This window comes from Podarcis liolepis (genome assembly GCF_965112155.1).
Source record: "Podarcis liolepis genome assembly, chromosome: 2".
In the NCBI taxonomy this organism is placed as follows: domain Eukaryota; kingdom Metazoa; phylum Chordata; class Lepidosauria; order Squamata; family Lacertidae; genus Podarcis; species Podarcis liolepis.
In genome coordinates this window covers 102,552,787-102,568,271 of record NC_139555.1, presented here as the reverse complement: position 1 = coordinate 102,568,271, position 15,485 = coordinate 102,552,787, and the positions used below count along the sequence as shown (strand labels likewise).

Here is a 15,485-nt window from a genome sequence, read left to right as displayed (position 1 = left end):
GATTTCTGCAGGAGAGTTAAGCACACAATTAAATTCTCCTATTTCAATCAATGGGACTTCAAAGTGCTAAACCATGGCTGGATTGCTGCTATTATGTTCCTGAGCACAGTATGACATGCAACAAGCTTGGAACACTCGTACAGTTCTTCCCATTTAGGCAACCAATCATTCCTATTGCCCAAGCAATACTATTATCTGTTATTCTGTTTATTTTGCTCTCTTCCTCTTTGAATACTAGACCCACATATGGCATACCAAAATCAACCTGTTTGTGTCTGTTGTACAAATGCATTTCTGGAAGCTGTAACTGACTTGGTAGCCCTAATCTCAGTGGTGATCTTCCTGGGACATTGCACATTTTGTGCATTAAATATTATGTTCCCTTGCCCCATATGCTATTGATTTTCTTTTATTGTTGTTCTGCTGTTCACCCGGCTTTCAGTAACACATCGAATCCCTGATGCAACTGTGTACAATGCTGCCATATCCCTCACATTGAAGATATAAATGACTGCATACAATTGATGCCATTCATTCCAATTACAAGCCCTTAAGGTTAATAAAGTCTGAAGTATTCACAGGAGAAAATTTACTAAGGTATCCAAATGAAGGGTGTCTGTTGCTGTTTTCTTATAATGAAAGTAGTTTCTTACCGAACAGAAATAAATCATCTGTTTCTCATTACATGCCACGACTTAGTTTGTTGCAGCTGTTCTTGTTGCTCCAATTTTCCTTCCTGAGGATTCCACTTCATAATTGGAATGCTATTTAGGTTTAAAGAAGGGGATTGCAGGCCCACGAGTAATAGATATAAACAATCCATGCATTTGCCAGACCGGAAAGACTTAACCAGCTACACTGTACAGGGGTCAGTGCAACATCTAGAATGTTCCACATCTTCCATTAATGACGCGGGTGAAGGAGCAGATGATACACTTTTCAATGCTGACGATGTTATACAACCAAAAGGGTCTGCAGACTATTTAAGGGATGAGGCTTTTTGTTTCGTTGTTCAGGTACTAACATGGATAGCAGCGTGGACAGCAGCAAAATGAAATTCATCGAGAAAACGTAAAGCTTTTCACTGGTATAAAACCGATACAAAAAGAACTGATATAAAACTTAGAATAACTAAGTGGTACAATGAGTCCGTAAGTGACTGTGGAGGCCAGTTCTGGATCCACACGTCCTTCCACAGTGGGGACATTGGTTTCCAGGTGGGAGTTGAACACGGTGTGGATTTGCAAAGCATGCCTTCCTCTTAGCACATTTCTCCCTTGCAACCTGAGTTTGAGTGTTTTCAAAGCCCATGACACCTTTGGTAAAGGCTGTTCTACAATTGGAGCGCTCGCTCCAATGTTTCCCAGTTGTCAGTGTTTATACTACATTTTTTTAGATGGGCGGAATTAAATTACACAACAACTTCACAAGCTCATCGAAAAAATCTGGGAAAGAGAAGAGATCTCAGCAGACTCTAGGAATGCCAAAATTATCAATCTCTTTTAAAAAATGTGACAGAACTGATTGCGGAAACTATCGAGGCATCTCTCTATTAGCTGCGGCTGGCCAAATTCTTGCAAGAATCACAACAACAGTAAGTGTTGGTCTCCACTGTCTATCCTCCTGTTTATGCCACAGGAGTCAGTGATGGCATTGTTAAAAACAGCCAATCCATATCTACTTGTAGAGATGCAACTCTGAGTTTCGCCACATCCCTCAGAAGATACACAATCACCTTGACACCATGCTTGAAACTACAAAGAACAAGGCTTAGGCATGAGGGCCAATTTGTTTCACCTGCGTTCCCCCACTACTGGATGCAGTCTCTGTCCCCATCATCTAGTGGCAGACCTACATTTGGGGGAGGGGCTGAAGCTTGAACGGTCAAAGGAGCCCCATTGCAACCAGCAATGATGTATGCGTGACCACAGTTATCTTCTTCAACGAGATTGCTCCACAGCAGATCACCATACCTTTACAACATCTGTGCTACTGCCTGTCAAACTTTGGAATTGTTGAAATCTATACGAAAAATTACCGGTAATCGGTTTGAGTCTTGCCACTCAGATTGGGTCTACTAGATACAAACATTTTAAGCAATGTGAAATAAATTTGCCTCTGGGGCCCCTCCAGGATTAGGGGCCCTGAAGCTTAAACTTCATTAGTTTCACAGTAGATCAGCCCCTGTCCCCACCCATGAATATCGGTTTATAATGCATGCCCCTGCCACAGGTGAGCCGTGCATGGATTCTTGTGACTCAGTGAGGCTAACCAAACAGAAGAGAAGGGATAGTACATAAGATGGTGGTGGCGTGTTTTCTGTAGAATACCACGTATGATTAATCTATGGCCATTGTTTAACATGGCAAGCTCACCTGTCAAGAAAGTCTGAAGTGGGGTAAGTGAGAACAAACAGCAAAGTAATTAAGAACTGAAAACAAAAATATATTCTGGCACCTGCTAAGATTTGAAAATGGCTCTGCTAATTCAGAGGGAAATTCCGAGGTTTAAAAGATACTATTTATGTACGCCACTACCACGGCCCATGTCTTGTTAGCCCAAAAACGGAAAACGAGCGAGGTCCCAATCAAAGAAGAATGGCAACTTAAACTAATATGGAATATGCACAGCTTGCAGACTTAACATATAGAATAAGAGAAGAAGAAGAATGCACGTTTAAAGAAGACTGGAAAATGTTTACTGAATATATGGGTAAAAATTATGTTCCTTTAAAAATGCTGGTAGCATTAGGATAAATTAGGTTTTGTAACAATGGATTATTGAATGGTTTAGTTCATGTAAAATATGCAGGGATGGGTGGTATGCAAAATCAACCACCGAAAGAGAAGAAGGGAAGTCATTGATTTAAGGTTGTTTAAATGAAATGTAATTTAGAAAATTTAATAAAAATTATATATGTCCACTGCATCTACCTCTTCCAGTCCAAATAACTTTATTGCACTAGCCATTGGCCACAACAAATCTGAATCAAAAATAAACATCTACCACTTAGTTTTTATTTTGGCTCTAAAAGTTAGAAAGCAATTGGTTTTATTCTCAAATCCAATAAAATAAGGATTATTCAATGCATTTCCACACAAACTCATTTTCCTATGCGGATAATGATTCTCAGTGCTTTACTTTTATGGTGAATCTGTTATCAAAAGCTGTATTGTCACATAATAGAAAGGGTCAGGATAATATTGTTTGCTACTAGAAAAGACTATTTGAGAGACATTGGGTTTAAAAAAAATCCATGTTTTAGTATCGGGGGGAACGGGAATCATACCTTTAAAAGGAGGGCATTGAAAATGATGGGTGCAGATGGGACATTCAGTTTGCAATGTGATTCACAGTGATGTCACAGGCACTGTCCAAAAGGTACCTGCAATTGTAGTGCACATGCCATTTCCATAGCAATACACTACAGGTGGACATTTGGCAAGCATCACAGTTTTTCCAACACCTGCCCGTAGCTGTTAAAAGGCTGTCCAACAGCAATCTTCTGACAACAGAAGTGCTTCCTAGGAAGTCATCTGGGTCAATTACTTTTCCCTCTGGGAAGGTTCCAGTGCCTACAAAGGTGATAACTGTGTACCCTCTCTGACATAAGGCACATTATTTCCCCAGTCCCTTCTGTTCAGAGTACCCTGAGGTACATTTCATCCGCATTTAGTCTGTAAGGCCTCAGTATGCACTGCCAGAGCTCTAAACACTGTTATTAATTTTAATTCCCACAATTATGCAAAAAAGTCAGCATAGAAGTCAGCATTCTGAATTAACAAAATATTTTAAAATTCTGAAAACACCCATTCTCAATGTATTCCTTAGAACACCTGCCCAGAATATCAAACATATGTGGCATCTTGAGATTGCATTATTAGAATTATTAACACCAGACACTCAATTCTACATATTACCTTCCTTAATTTGTTTTCATAGTTGTGTCTTGCTGTAAACTCGAGACTACCAAAACAAAATAGCTTCTCACCTTATTGCTTAGAACTGCTGAAAGTCTAACGTTAGAGTAATTTACATTTAACACCTACATTGATCAGCTAAATAAGACATATTGGTTGGGCGGCGGAAAGGGGGGGGGTTCAATACACCTCTGCAGTACTTTTAGTGCCATAGAGAAGGCTGCATACAGAAGTTTAATATGTACATTGCTACCTCTGGTTACGAACTTAATTCGTTCCGGAGGTCCATTCTTAACCTGAAACCATTATTAACCTGAAGCACCACTTTAGCTAATGGGGCCTCCCGCTGCCACCGCGCCGCCATCACACAATTTCTGTTCTCCCCCTGAGGTAAAGTTCTTAACCCGAGGTACTACTTCTGGGTTAGCAGAGTCTGTAACCCAACGTGTCTGTACCCGAGGTGTTTGCAAGCTGAGGTACCACTGTATAACATAATTTAGGGTGGCTAGTTATGTCACTATACTGTGCAAAGCCAGTGAGGTTATTCTATATTTATACTATGTCTGATACCACTGATTGAGAAAATAGTCAGATAGATACAGAAATTCAGCTGTATCAAAACCATACTCTGAGAAATGGCATTTTGTACTGATACCAGTATAAAATCATGTTTTGTAAACATTAGTATATTGTGATTCATTTACAAATGTCTGTAATCCTCACAAACGACCAATGTCATACTGCAAAAGGGATATAAAGTAGATTTTAACAAGGTGCTATGTGGCTTGAAATGTGAATCTGTAGCTGATTGTTAGAATGCAAAATTCACCCTTTTCATATCTATTCTGTCATTGGATACCTGTGCACATGAACAAAATACAAATACCAGATTTATGCACAGATTATCCAACTCAGGGACAGTAGCCATAGGTCTTTCCAATGTCCATAGGCATTTTTTTTTTTTGGGGGGGGGGGTTCGGAAAATGAATGCTCAATGTTTGGTTTTATACCAAACAATAATTAGGAAATGGTAGAAAACTAATAAACTCGAGGGCCAGTTTCAGTAGTAATTCCTGTAATTCAAATAATACCAAGTTCAAGCAATGTATATGCTCCCTGACATATTATTTTTTTAAAAAAAAATTCTTAAAGACCTTGAAAAAAGTTGTCATGTGTGTAAGTTTGTCCTGGGCCCATTGTGGTTCAACGTCTTTATAAATTACTTGGATGAAGGAATTGAGGGGATGCTCACCAAATTTGCAGATGGCATCAAACTGGGAGGGATAGCTCTCCAGGATGCAAGCCTGGGCAGTGTGTATGGAGGTCCTGGGCTCCCCAGACAACAAGACCCTCCCCCCCCCCCCGTTCAGCCTCACTGATGTGGTCCAAAGGAAAGCAGAACAATATGTCTGGTGTCTGTAGGAGTTGCTGGAAGGAGGCAAAGAATGCGCCATCCAACCATTTTAGGGACATTTTAGGGGTTTACTCCTTAGCCCTTTCTTCTCCCGAAGGTAACCCCCAAGGCAATGGAGGTCTAGGATCAGTTTTTCCTTCTCCTAGGTGGGCTACCTTTCCAGGTTTAGGAGTCCCATCTACCCCTCACTTCCCTCTACAGCAGTGGTTCTCAACCTGTGGGTCCCCAGATGTTGTGGGACTCCAACTCCCATCATCCTTGACCACTGGTCATGCTGGCTAGGAACGATGGGAGCTGTAGTCCAACAACATCTGGGGACCCACAGGTTGAGAACCACTGCTCTACAGCAAAACCACCTTCCTGACCACTGGACCCACTGTTGGTCTCGTCCGCTCCATCTGCCAGAACCTGCAGGGGAAATCCCTAACTCACCGAAGGTTTGAGACCCAGTGGCTACCCTCACCTGGTTTAGCCAGCCAGTTGAAGCTGTTCCCAGAGTGTGGCCACTGTTGCATGCTGACAGCTTCTAGAAGCCAACAGGTGAGGGCTAAGTGAAAGGTGGAGGCCCAAAGTGGACAAACGACTGCAGAAGAAGAACAACAATGTGTTCCCCGCCAGAGATACTACCCCTCCCCTAACACCCTACACACCCTGAACTATTACTACCCATACATTTAATATGGTGATCAGATAGGTTCTGATTTGGAATATTATTTTCCCTAACACATTGTGAAGTTTGACTTCATATCTGATAGCATCCTTGCAGAATGGATATCTCAGGGTGGTCATTAGCCCCAGCCAGAATGGCTAATGGTCAAGCAGGAGTAGTCCAGCAACATCTGGAGGGCACCCCTGGATGAAGGTGGTCAATCATGCAGTTGACTCCAGCATCACCACACTCCTGGCTTGATGAAAAATATGGCAGCCCTGGAACAAATTAAAAGTATTGGCCCCAGTCACGTTCTGCTGCAAACCCAGTTGGCTGTGATTACAGTAGCTGGCAAGAAAAGCAGATGAATCAAACCTCAGCTTTCATATTTTCAGCTGTATGACTTTATTGGCTAACACAATAGAGATTCAAGATAATTTTGTCCTCAGGTGAAAAGCTTTTTACACCATCACAAAATAGCACCTTTTTTAAAAAAAACAAAAAACTGAACACTTCAGAGGAGCTTCCTTGCAACACTGACTATTTCCCCCCACAGGGAAATCTCAATCTTGACAACAGAGTATTTTATTGCAGAACAGAACTGGCTCTTAATCTTTCATTCTTATAGGCAACAGGCTTTGTGGCTTGTTTGCGAGTGGGAGTGTTTCCCTTAAACATTCACAAGGTGAACAGCATCACACAGCAATTAATGTTTACTTTGCAGAAGACAAATGAAGAAGTTTGGGAATAAATCATAGATATGTGTGATTTAATATTTAGTTGTTTTCATAAGAGAAGGCAGTAGGTTCAGAAAAGAATAATAGTTTTTTCCCCCAATCCTGTCTAGCAGTGTACTTCAGCCAGATCCTTCATATGAAATCTCACACACACACACACACACACACACACACACACTTCTTCACCCAAAGCAAATTGCTCAGGAATCAATTTGGCAAATAGGATTCTAAAGCATCTGTGCCCAAAGGCACAATCAAAAAAAGTTATTTCTGCCTCTTATAAAGGAAAGGAAAGCTCCCAGGCAATAATTTCATGATATGCATAAACCCATTGCATCAAAAGTGCTCCTTTCTATCAGAAAAAAAAACCTTTCAATATTTCTGCTTTCTTGGCTTAGGAATATTGTGCCACTGTGTACTTCAAACAATTTCAATATAGACTATCACGTACAGGTGTTATATAAATAACGACAGCTACTTTCAATATATTATCCTAATTCTGAAACTTCAGTGCTGACCCCACCTTATTTGAAGAAGCCCCTTACCTTAGTTTCACCTTTCAGGAAAGGTCAGTGATTAGCACCCTGAGACTTCAATCCCATGCACACTTATTTCAAAGCTCTGCTGAGATCAGTGAAACTTAATACATGCACTGCAAATTTGTTCTCTTTACATTGGTCAAACCCTCCATTAATAAGTACTGGAAACCTTATAGCAAGAATGGGGAACATGTGGTCCTCCAAAAGTCAGTTCCCATCATCCCTAGCCAATATGCTCAGTGGTCAAGGATGAATGGAACTTCAGCCTGACAACAAATGCTCCATTTATGTTGTGGCCAATGGAGGTTGGAGACAATGCTGCACACTAGCTTGAGGTTCTTTACACAGTGGGAGGGGAATGCTCAGAGGATAACCATGGTGAAATATCACCACAAAGGGATGGCCATTGGACTAGATCCAGTCCCAGTTAGGTCCTATTGAAATCAACTTTGTTGAGAAGTTTGTTATGACTAACCAAGCGCTATTAATTTCAGGGAGAATTAAGAGTGACCAGGTTGGTCTCGAGCCAGGCCATTTTTTTTAGTCTGTGCCAAAAATGCAAAAAAAAAAAAAAAAAAGGAATTCCATCATAAATCAGCTTCATGTTTCATATATATCAACATGGCATCTCCTCAGCTCAGGTTGCTGGACATATTGCCTGAAATTGCTCCCTTAGTTGCAAAATACTAGTCAGCTTCTGGGTGACTGGAATGTTTAAACAAAAACTTCTGCTTTCTCCTCCTAGTTTTATCTCATTTTTATGACATGTTGAGTATGAATGTGTCATCCTCCTCCTAAGATATTTTTGTGCCAGCTAATTTCTTCTTGTAGGATGATTGGTATTCTATAGCATACTGATTAGGGTGCATATATATATATAAGAGTCATGTATATGTCATTCTCCTTTATTACTAACTTTCATTTAATTTCCATTTTATGTAAGATTGTTAAGCAAAATCAATAAAAACCTAAGATCACTCAGCTTTGGGGGAAAATATTGATGTACAAACCTAAACATCGTGAGAGTGAAAAGTTATAATGAGTTAGGATTGGGTTTTTTGCTTATTACCCTATTTCCCTACAACAGTTCCTCCATGATGTTTTAAAATACATCTTTGCAGCTACGAGGATGAGACACTTAATGGGGGTGGGGTGGGGATGCAAGGTTGAATCTTAGTATGGAGCTTTATCAGGCAGTTAGTTCAGTGTAGTAACAAGCAAAGCCAATCACCAGATCAGAAATCTACTGCACAAACCCTCAAATCCAGACCTAAGAATGGTTCTGTCCAAAGATCTGCTGAGTCACAGTCAGGTGACTCACAACCAACCGTCCAACTTGACTCTTCCTGCATAAAATCTTGAGTCCTTTTCGAATCTGAGCCTGGCAAGCCAAGAGCTATGTACAGCAAGATACTGTTGCCCAATATTTGACAGATCCAGAATCATTCTGCTCTGCTCTTAGAGCAGTGTTTCCCAACCTTTTTTGGGCAAAGGCACACTTGTTTCATGAAAAAAATCTCGAGGCACACCACCATTACAGCCCCGTGACGTCAGCGCGCAGCGTCACGCCGGGAGGGACATGAATTGCTAGCAAATTACATAATCACCTCCTTGAGGGCTGGCTCATCTTCTCCGAAGGCAGAACCCCATTAATTAACAGCACAGACTCACACCATAGCCAAGACGAGGGGGGGAAACCTCAGTCATGCACAGTCATGCACATGTGGGGGCTAAATGAGGACGAAGACCGGGCAGAGAGCAGGGTTCAAATCACCCCACCTGGCCAGGACAATCCCTGGGTGCTCCCTTGGGCCACTCGCCTGACCCACCTCGCAGGGCTGTTGTTGCGAGGATAACACGGGGAGAACCACGCGCGCCCCTGGGAGCTCCTTGGAGGAGAAAGCGGGCGATGAATGCAATGCACGAAATATATGAGAGGCGACCAGGTTTTGCAGGTGAGGGGCCCCCGCCAGCCTCTGCTTCCAACACCCGGCGCAACGACGCCGAAGTTCCCCCCCGGGCTCGGCTCGGGGAGCAATGCTGCTCCCCCCGGCTCCCCTTCGCCCTCCCGGCTCTCTCTGCCACCCACTGGGGACCCCCCTCACCTGCCAAGTCCGGAGCACCGGTGGAAGTTGCATGCATGCATGCAGGGCGCCGCGTTGCCATTGCATTGCACTGCACTCCATGCAACGCCTGCACGCATGCATTGCCTTGCACGCCCGCCAAGGGGTCTCCCCGCGGTCCGATGCGTCCCCTCCGGCGCGGATGCAGCATTGCAAAAATAAAAAACCCCCGACGCAGCCCTACCTGGGGGGCAGCCTCCGCCTCCGCGGGGATCCCCGGGCTCCATCCTGCCGCCCGATCTCCGCGGGGGCGCAGGCAGGCTGCGCGGGGTCTGCGCGGAAGAGCCCCTGCCCGCCCGGCTGCCGCCGCTGCGCTCATTCCATGGCCGGGAGAAGAGCGCTTCAAACAAAACGCCCGGCCCACCAGGCCACGCTGGGAAACGTAGTTTGCGCACCCCGCGCGGGCGCGGAGCCCAAGGGCGAGGGGACTACGGATCCTGGCAGCCCCCGCGCCGGGGACGGAGGGGGAGAGGCCGGGTGCAGGGATGGAGGGACGGGTGGGTGAGCGAGTGAGTGAGTGGCAGCCGCCAAGCCTTGGCCGAGAGCCAGGAAGGGCCTCCCCGGAGGAGGAGGAGGAGGAGGAGGAGGGAGGCGCAGAGTGGGAGGGAGGGAGGGAACCCCAGGGGTCATCTAGTGACGGCGCCCCAATCGAAAATTTGACTTAAAAAAAAAATCTTTCGAATTTTTTAATTTTTCCCGCGGCACACCAGGCAACATCTCGCGGCACACTAGTGTGCCGCGGAACAGTGGTTGGGAAACACTGTCTTAGAGGTTGTTACATTCCTCTGCCAGCTGCTGGAGTGCCCAGCATGACATGAGACAACAGAGCTGTCAGATGCAATAGCTAACAGAGTCAAATTAGACAATGCTTTCTGTTACTGCTCCCTGTTGAGGAGCAAACATATGTCTTACTCTCTCTCACCACCAGCCTGCCCAACTTCCAACGCCATTGGCAGTTCAGGCATAAGAGGGACTTGAGATGGGGCGTGCATGACCCAACTTCAGTAGGCTTAATATAAAATGTATTATTGGAGAAATCAACCATGTTAAATGGGCCTACAGTGCACTGGACTGCCTGTGTGTGGGCACCATTAAAATGTTACATTCCTGCATGGTGGGATCAGAAATGGGGCAGGTGTGCTGGCTTGTGAGGAAGCGTAAGGTGTACTCTTGCTTTCATTCCTGACTACATTATTTGTCCAAGCTGGCCCATAGTATAGACCCAACGCACAGACAAATCTGTATTCAGGCTGTGTGCAAAAACATAGCATCACACTCTCAGAAGACAGTCCTCTTGCAAGGACTACAGCAACATGGCTTCCTGGCACCAAGTTGCTCTCAGTATTATTATATAATTATTATATAATTGTTCTATATGATTTGTGCTGTATTTGTGATGTTCTGTTATGTCACTGTTATTTACTGTTTATAAGCCGCTTTGAGATTCTTCAGAATGAAAAGTGGCACAGAAATATAATAAATCAAATCAAATTACTACTGCTCAGTCACCGGTTAGGTCAAGTACCTAAATGTGCCCATTAGAAAGCCTATTAAACCCTGTGTTTGCAAGGGTTAAATGAAGAGGGCACAGTCCATTTGAGTCCTAAAATGTGTCCTTGCCTTTGTCCTTCGGGTGCATGTGAAAACTGTGCCACAAAGCATTTGCCTGCTTAGGAATGTGCAGCCTTGGTGCAGTTTGTTGGTACAAAACATTAAGTCTATTACAAGGGTTTTTATAATGTCTTCAGTCCTCTTGAAGTATCACCCAGCCGTTCTTCCGTCAGGCCTCAAATGATGCAATTCATCAGCCAGTTACTGATGGGGCTTCAAGGAAAGTCCAATTCTGAAATATATATGGGACTGTGAATCTTTCGTTAGGTAATATAAATAAATCTAGTCTCAGAAGTGCTGCCTTCTTAATCATCTTTAAAACACAATAGGGCTGTCACTGCAGCCCATGACTCTGATTTTCTCTGCTGGAAATATGGCAAGGAGAAGCAGCCATTTCCTTGAAAAGAATGTGAAATGTGGAGGAGAAGGAAGAGCAGACTTATTTTGGGAGCAGAAGCAATGTTTACATGCGCACTGGCAGATACCTCTTCCATTTACTAGTCTGGAGCAAACAAAACACAAAAAAGTCTAATCAATGGGGAACAAAATGAGGTAGTTATTTAACCTATACAGTGGTGCCTCGCAAGACGAAATTAATTCGTTCCGCAAGTTTTTTCTTCTTGCGAGTTTTTCATCTTGCGAAGCACGGTTTCCCATAGGAATGCATTGAAAATCAATAAATGCATTCCTATGGAGACCGTCCGGGGACTGAGGGGAAGCACCGCGCGCCTTCCCCTCTGTCCCCAGACCTGTTTAAAGCAAGGGGCGGCGGGGAGAAGATTGCTTCTCCCCATTGCCTGCCCCGCAATCTCCAGGGACAGAGGGGAAGGCGCGCGCGCCTTCCCCTCTGTCCACTCTTTTGAAGCAAGGGGTGGAGGGGAGAAGATCGCTTCTCCCCGTTGCCGCCCCTTGGTTCAAAAGGGGTCCGGGGAGAGAGGGGAAGGCGCGCACGCCTTCCCCTCTGTCCCCTCTTTTGAAGCAAGGGGCGGAGGGGAGAAGATCGCTTCTCCCCGTTGCCGCCCCTTGGTTCAAAAGGGGTCTGGGGAGAGAGGGAAAGGTGCGCGGGGAGAAGCGATCTTCTCCCCGCCGCCCCTTGCTTCAAAAGAGGTCCGGCGACAGCGGGGAAGACGCGCTGCGCTTCCCCGCTATCCCCGGAGCTTGCGGGGCAAGCTTCGTTTTGCGAAGCAAGCCCATAGGGAAATGCGTCTTGCGAAGCGGCTAAGAAAACGAAAAACTCCTTCGTCTAGCGAGTTTTTCGTCTTCCGAGGCATTCGTCTTGCGGGGTACCACTGTATTCATTTTAAAAAAATATTTTCAGGTTGATTTACAAAAACTAAATACACACAGACACAATCTATAAATTAATCAATGCCCAAGCGAATAAAAAGTCAGAAACTCCGTGCATCCATTCAGTTGGATGCACATACAGCTGGGGACAGGCCGCCACGATCCTGCTCTTACACATTCACTTCACATGGTTTTACTATGTGAGTACAGTTCAAGTTTACAGAATCAAGTATCAAACACAGAAGCCCTGACGTAGAAGTATCTCAGAATGCAACCAGCTCTCTTTTCACCTTAGCACCTCTCACATATTAACACAACATGGATTCGATGCAACGTCAAAGGCTTCATCTGGCACACCATGGTACATGGACAGACATAGGCAAGATCAGGGGTCAGCAACCTTTCAGCCGTGGGCCGGTCCACTGTCCTTCAGATCATGTGATAGGCTGAACTATATTTGGGGGGGGGAATGAACAAATTCCTATGCCCCACAAATAACCCAGAGATGCATTTTACTTAAGAGCACACATTCTACTCATGTAAAAACACCAGGCAGGCCCCACAAATAACCCAGAGATGCATTTTAAAATGATAATAAATGATAATTTATTATAAATGATAATAAAAGGACACATTCTACTCATGTAAAAACATGCTGATTCCCGGACTGTCTGTGGGCCAGATTGAGAAGGCGATTGGGCCGCATCTGGCCCACCAGCCTTAGGTTGCCTACTCCTGGGCTAGATTATCTGGCTGGACAAATCTTTAATGAGGAATAGGAATGCAAGTTCACCCAACATACATATACAGACTCCTAATAAAAAATAGGGCATGAGTCCTCCAGCCATTCGCCTCATTCCCTCGAAAGAGAGGGTCAAAGAATGCAATGTCTTGGCCAGCTGCTGCATGCATGAACTTTTACATCGATAATCCACTGCACTGTGTGTTTGAGGCAAGGGAAGCAAACACGTTCCTCCACCATTTAAATTGTAATAGTGACCCAATAAATGTGTGAATGGTGCCCAAGAGATGACACATGAATTAGAAGAAAAGATGTGATTCCAAGTTATTTGCGTTTTACTTTTTGCCTTTGTTGGCAAAGCCAAAGATCTTTTGAAGCTTCACTTTGGCCTGGTAAATATCTGTTGTGAACTATTTGCGTCCCCCATGAGGTATCACACATTTTTTACGCAAAGGTCTGTATTTCCTACCGTTTTTTGCTTGTCCTGCCTCAGGGCCTCTTCTAGCACTAGAAAGTCTTGAGAGAGAAAATTTTCTGCTCCTGTTGAGAGAGAAAAAAGAGAGGTAGTTTTGACCCTCAGCTTGTAGTTTTACAAAGAAAACTTTAAAAGAGGGTTGGGGGAGGAGGAAAAGCAGAAGAGAAAAGCCAGTGAAATGGGGGGGGGGGGATTGGAACATCATTTTCTGCAGAAGAGAGTTTGTAGTTTTAAAGGGGGGAAACGTCAATACACTTGGAAGACTTTCATATGATAATACACTGTGAGCCAGAGATAACTTTTTAATTTGTGAATAGTGTTGCCTAGTGCTGTTTTTCTAGAAAAAGAGGTTCTGGAACTCAACAGGAATGCTTCCCTTGTTCTCTTAGAATGGCAATGGCCCCCACCTGAGAGGTGCCGGAACTGAGTTCCGTCCAGTTCTGGCTGACCTGGTATTGCCATGGGACACAAGTGGCTCAAAATGACATCTCCCCCACCCCCTACTCAAAGAAACATGCCACCTTTTGATTCCCCTTCACACCTTAAGTAACTTGAGAAGGGGAGCTGTCAATTATCTCTGCTGCTACCAAACCCTTCCTTGACTGTTCCACCTGCCAACATCACCAGCAAAAGCACTATTAATTTTGTGAATGAGACGGCAGTCTGGCATATGTTGCTGAACTACAACTCCCACCATCCATGACCACTGATCATGCTGTCTGGGATCTGGAGTACAGCAACATCTGGAGATCTGCAGCGTCCCCACTACCCAAAATAAATGAATGCATATTCTTCCCCTGTTGCTCTTATCTCCATTTTCCTCTGCGCTCCTCTGTTGTCTCCCATATTTTGCATCTCAGACAGTTACTCTGTAAAGGTCCACATACATCTATGGAACTACATTAACGACATGAGCAATTCATGAAGTCTGAAGGGACCCAGATGCAAACTACCTTTAACCTACAACAAAGTCCGTGTTTCTTCCTACTGTTCCTTCCACTTAAATTGACCAGGGAGGGGGTGGTAAGAATGGCAAAGGTTAGAAAGAGAGGAGGACAAAACTACAGTCAGCCTTCCTGTATCCTTCTTAGTGATCTTGGGGAGCCTGTCAAAAAATTTCCCTCTCTCATAGACTGACCTAGATACTGAAGTCAGGAAATGTAATAAAAATGAAAATAAAAAAAATATCCCCAATGTAGAATGCAAGACATAAGCTTTTTCTTTGTAAACATCCAGTGAGCACCATCACAAAGCGCGAGAGCCCTCATTATATTTAATAACTCCACGAACTCCAACTTAGCTGCTAGCAATTTCAGGGTGGTGGGATGTTAATGTTCACACACTGGATCAAATGAAATATTCTGCTTTTTACCTGCCTAATTAGCATTAACACAAAGACCTTGGGCGCAGCCAATTTTGTACACAAAAATCCCACCTAAACCCAATGCCAGTTCTCAGCAATATACCTTCTGGCTCTAACCGAGGAGAAAACTCATAACCTAGATCCAAACAAATAAGGGTGAAAATCCTCTTGGCCACACAACAAGGCATCCGTATTTGCCTGCAGTGCTGCCTAAAAGGGTTAGTGGCAGTAATGTTCAGTGGTTATGCAACTTTCATAGGTTGACAGTCAAACCAAACTTTTACTTAAAGAGTAGGCCTACTGTAATTAATGGACATAACTTAGTCATGTTCATGAATTTCCATGGGTCTCCTTTGAGTAAAACTGAGTTGAATGCCACCCACAGCAGAATAAGCATTTTATTTTCCATACAGTTTTTTGAATCTTAAAATACTATGGATGAAGACTACATTTGGTAAGAAAACCAGCATATATAATTCCACAATTTAGCTAGGGCTGTCATCAGAGCTCTGTTCAAATCAAGGCTGGGTCAGCTCAAAAGCATATGTCAGTGTTTCCCAACCGGTGTGCCGCGGCACACTACTGTGCCGTGAGACACCGGCTGGTGTGCCGTGGGAGGGAGGCG

The 15,485-nt window shown here is 44.1% G+C and overlaps 1 protein-coding gene across 5 annotated transcripts in view; it reads right to left on the bottom strand.

The window, feature by feature from the left end:
- The window catches only part of FHIT (fragile histidine triad diadenosine triphosphatase), a 1,028,662-nt gene that overhangs the window by 804,631 nt on the left and 208,546 nt on the right, over positions 1–15,485 (bottom strand). For 4 of the 5 annotated variants that reach the window (XM_083493597.1, XM_083493602.1, XM_083493599.1 and 1 more), the window contains one exon: positions 13,492–13,562. The exons of the other annotated variant lie outside the window; for it this stretch is intronic. The gene's annotated coding sequence lies outside the window, so the exon portion shown is untranslated. The remainder of the gene's footprint in view (positions 1–13,491; positions 13,563–15,485) is intronic. 5 annotated transcript variants of the gene reach the window in all.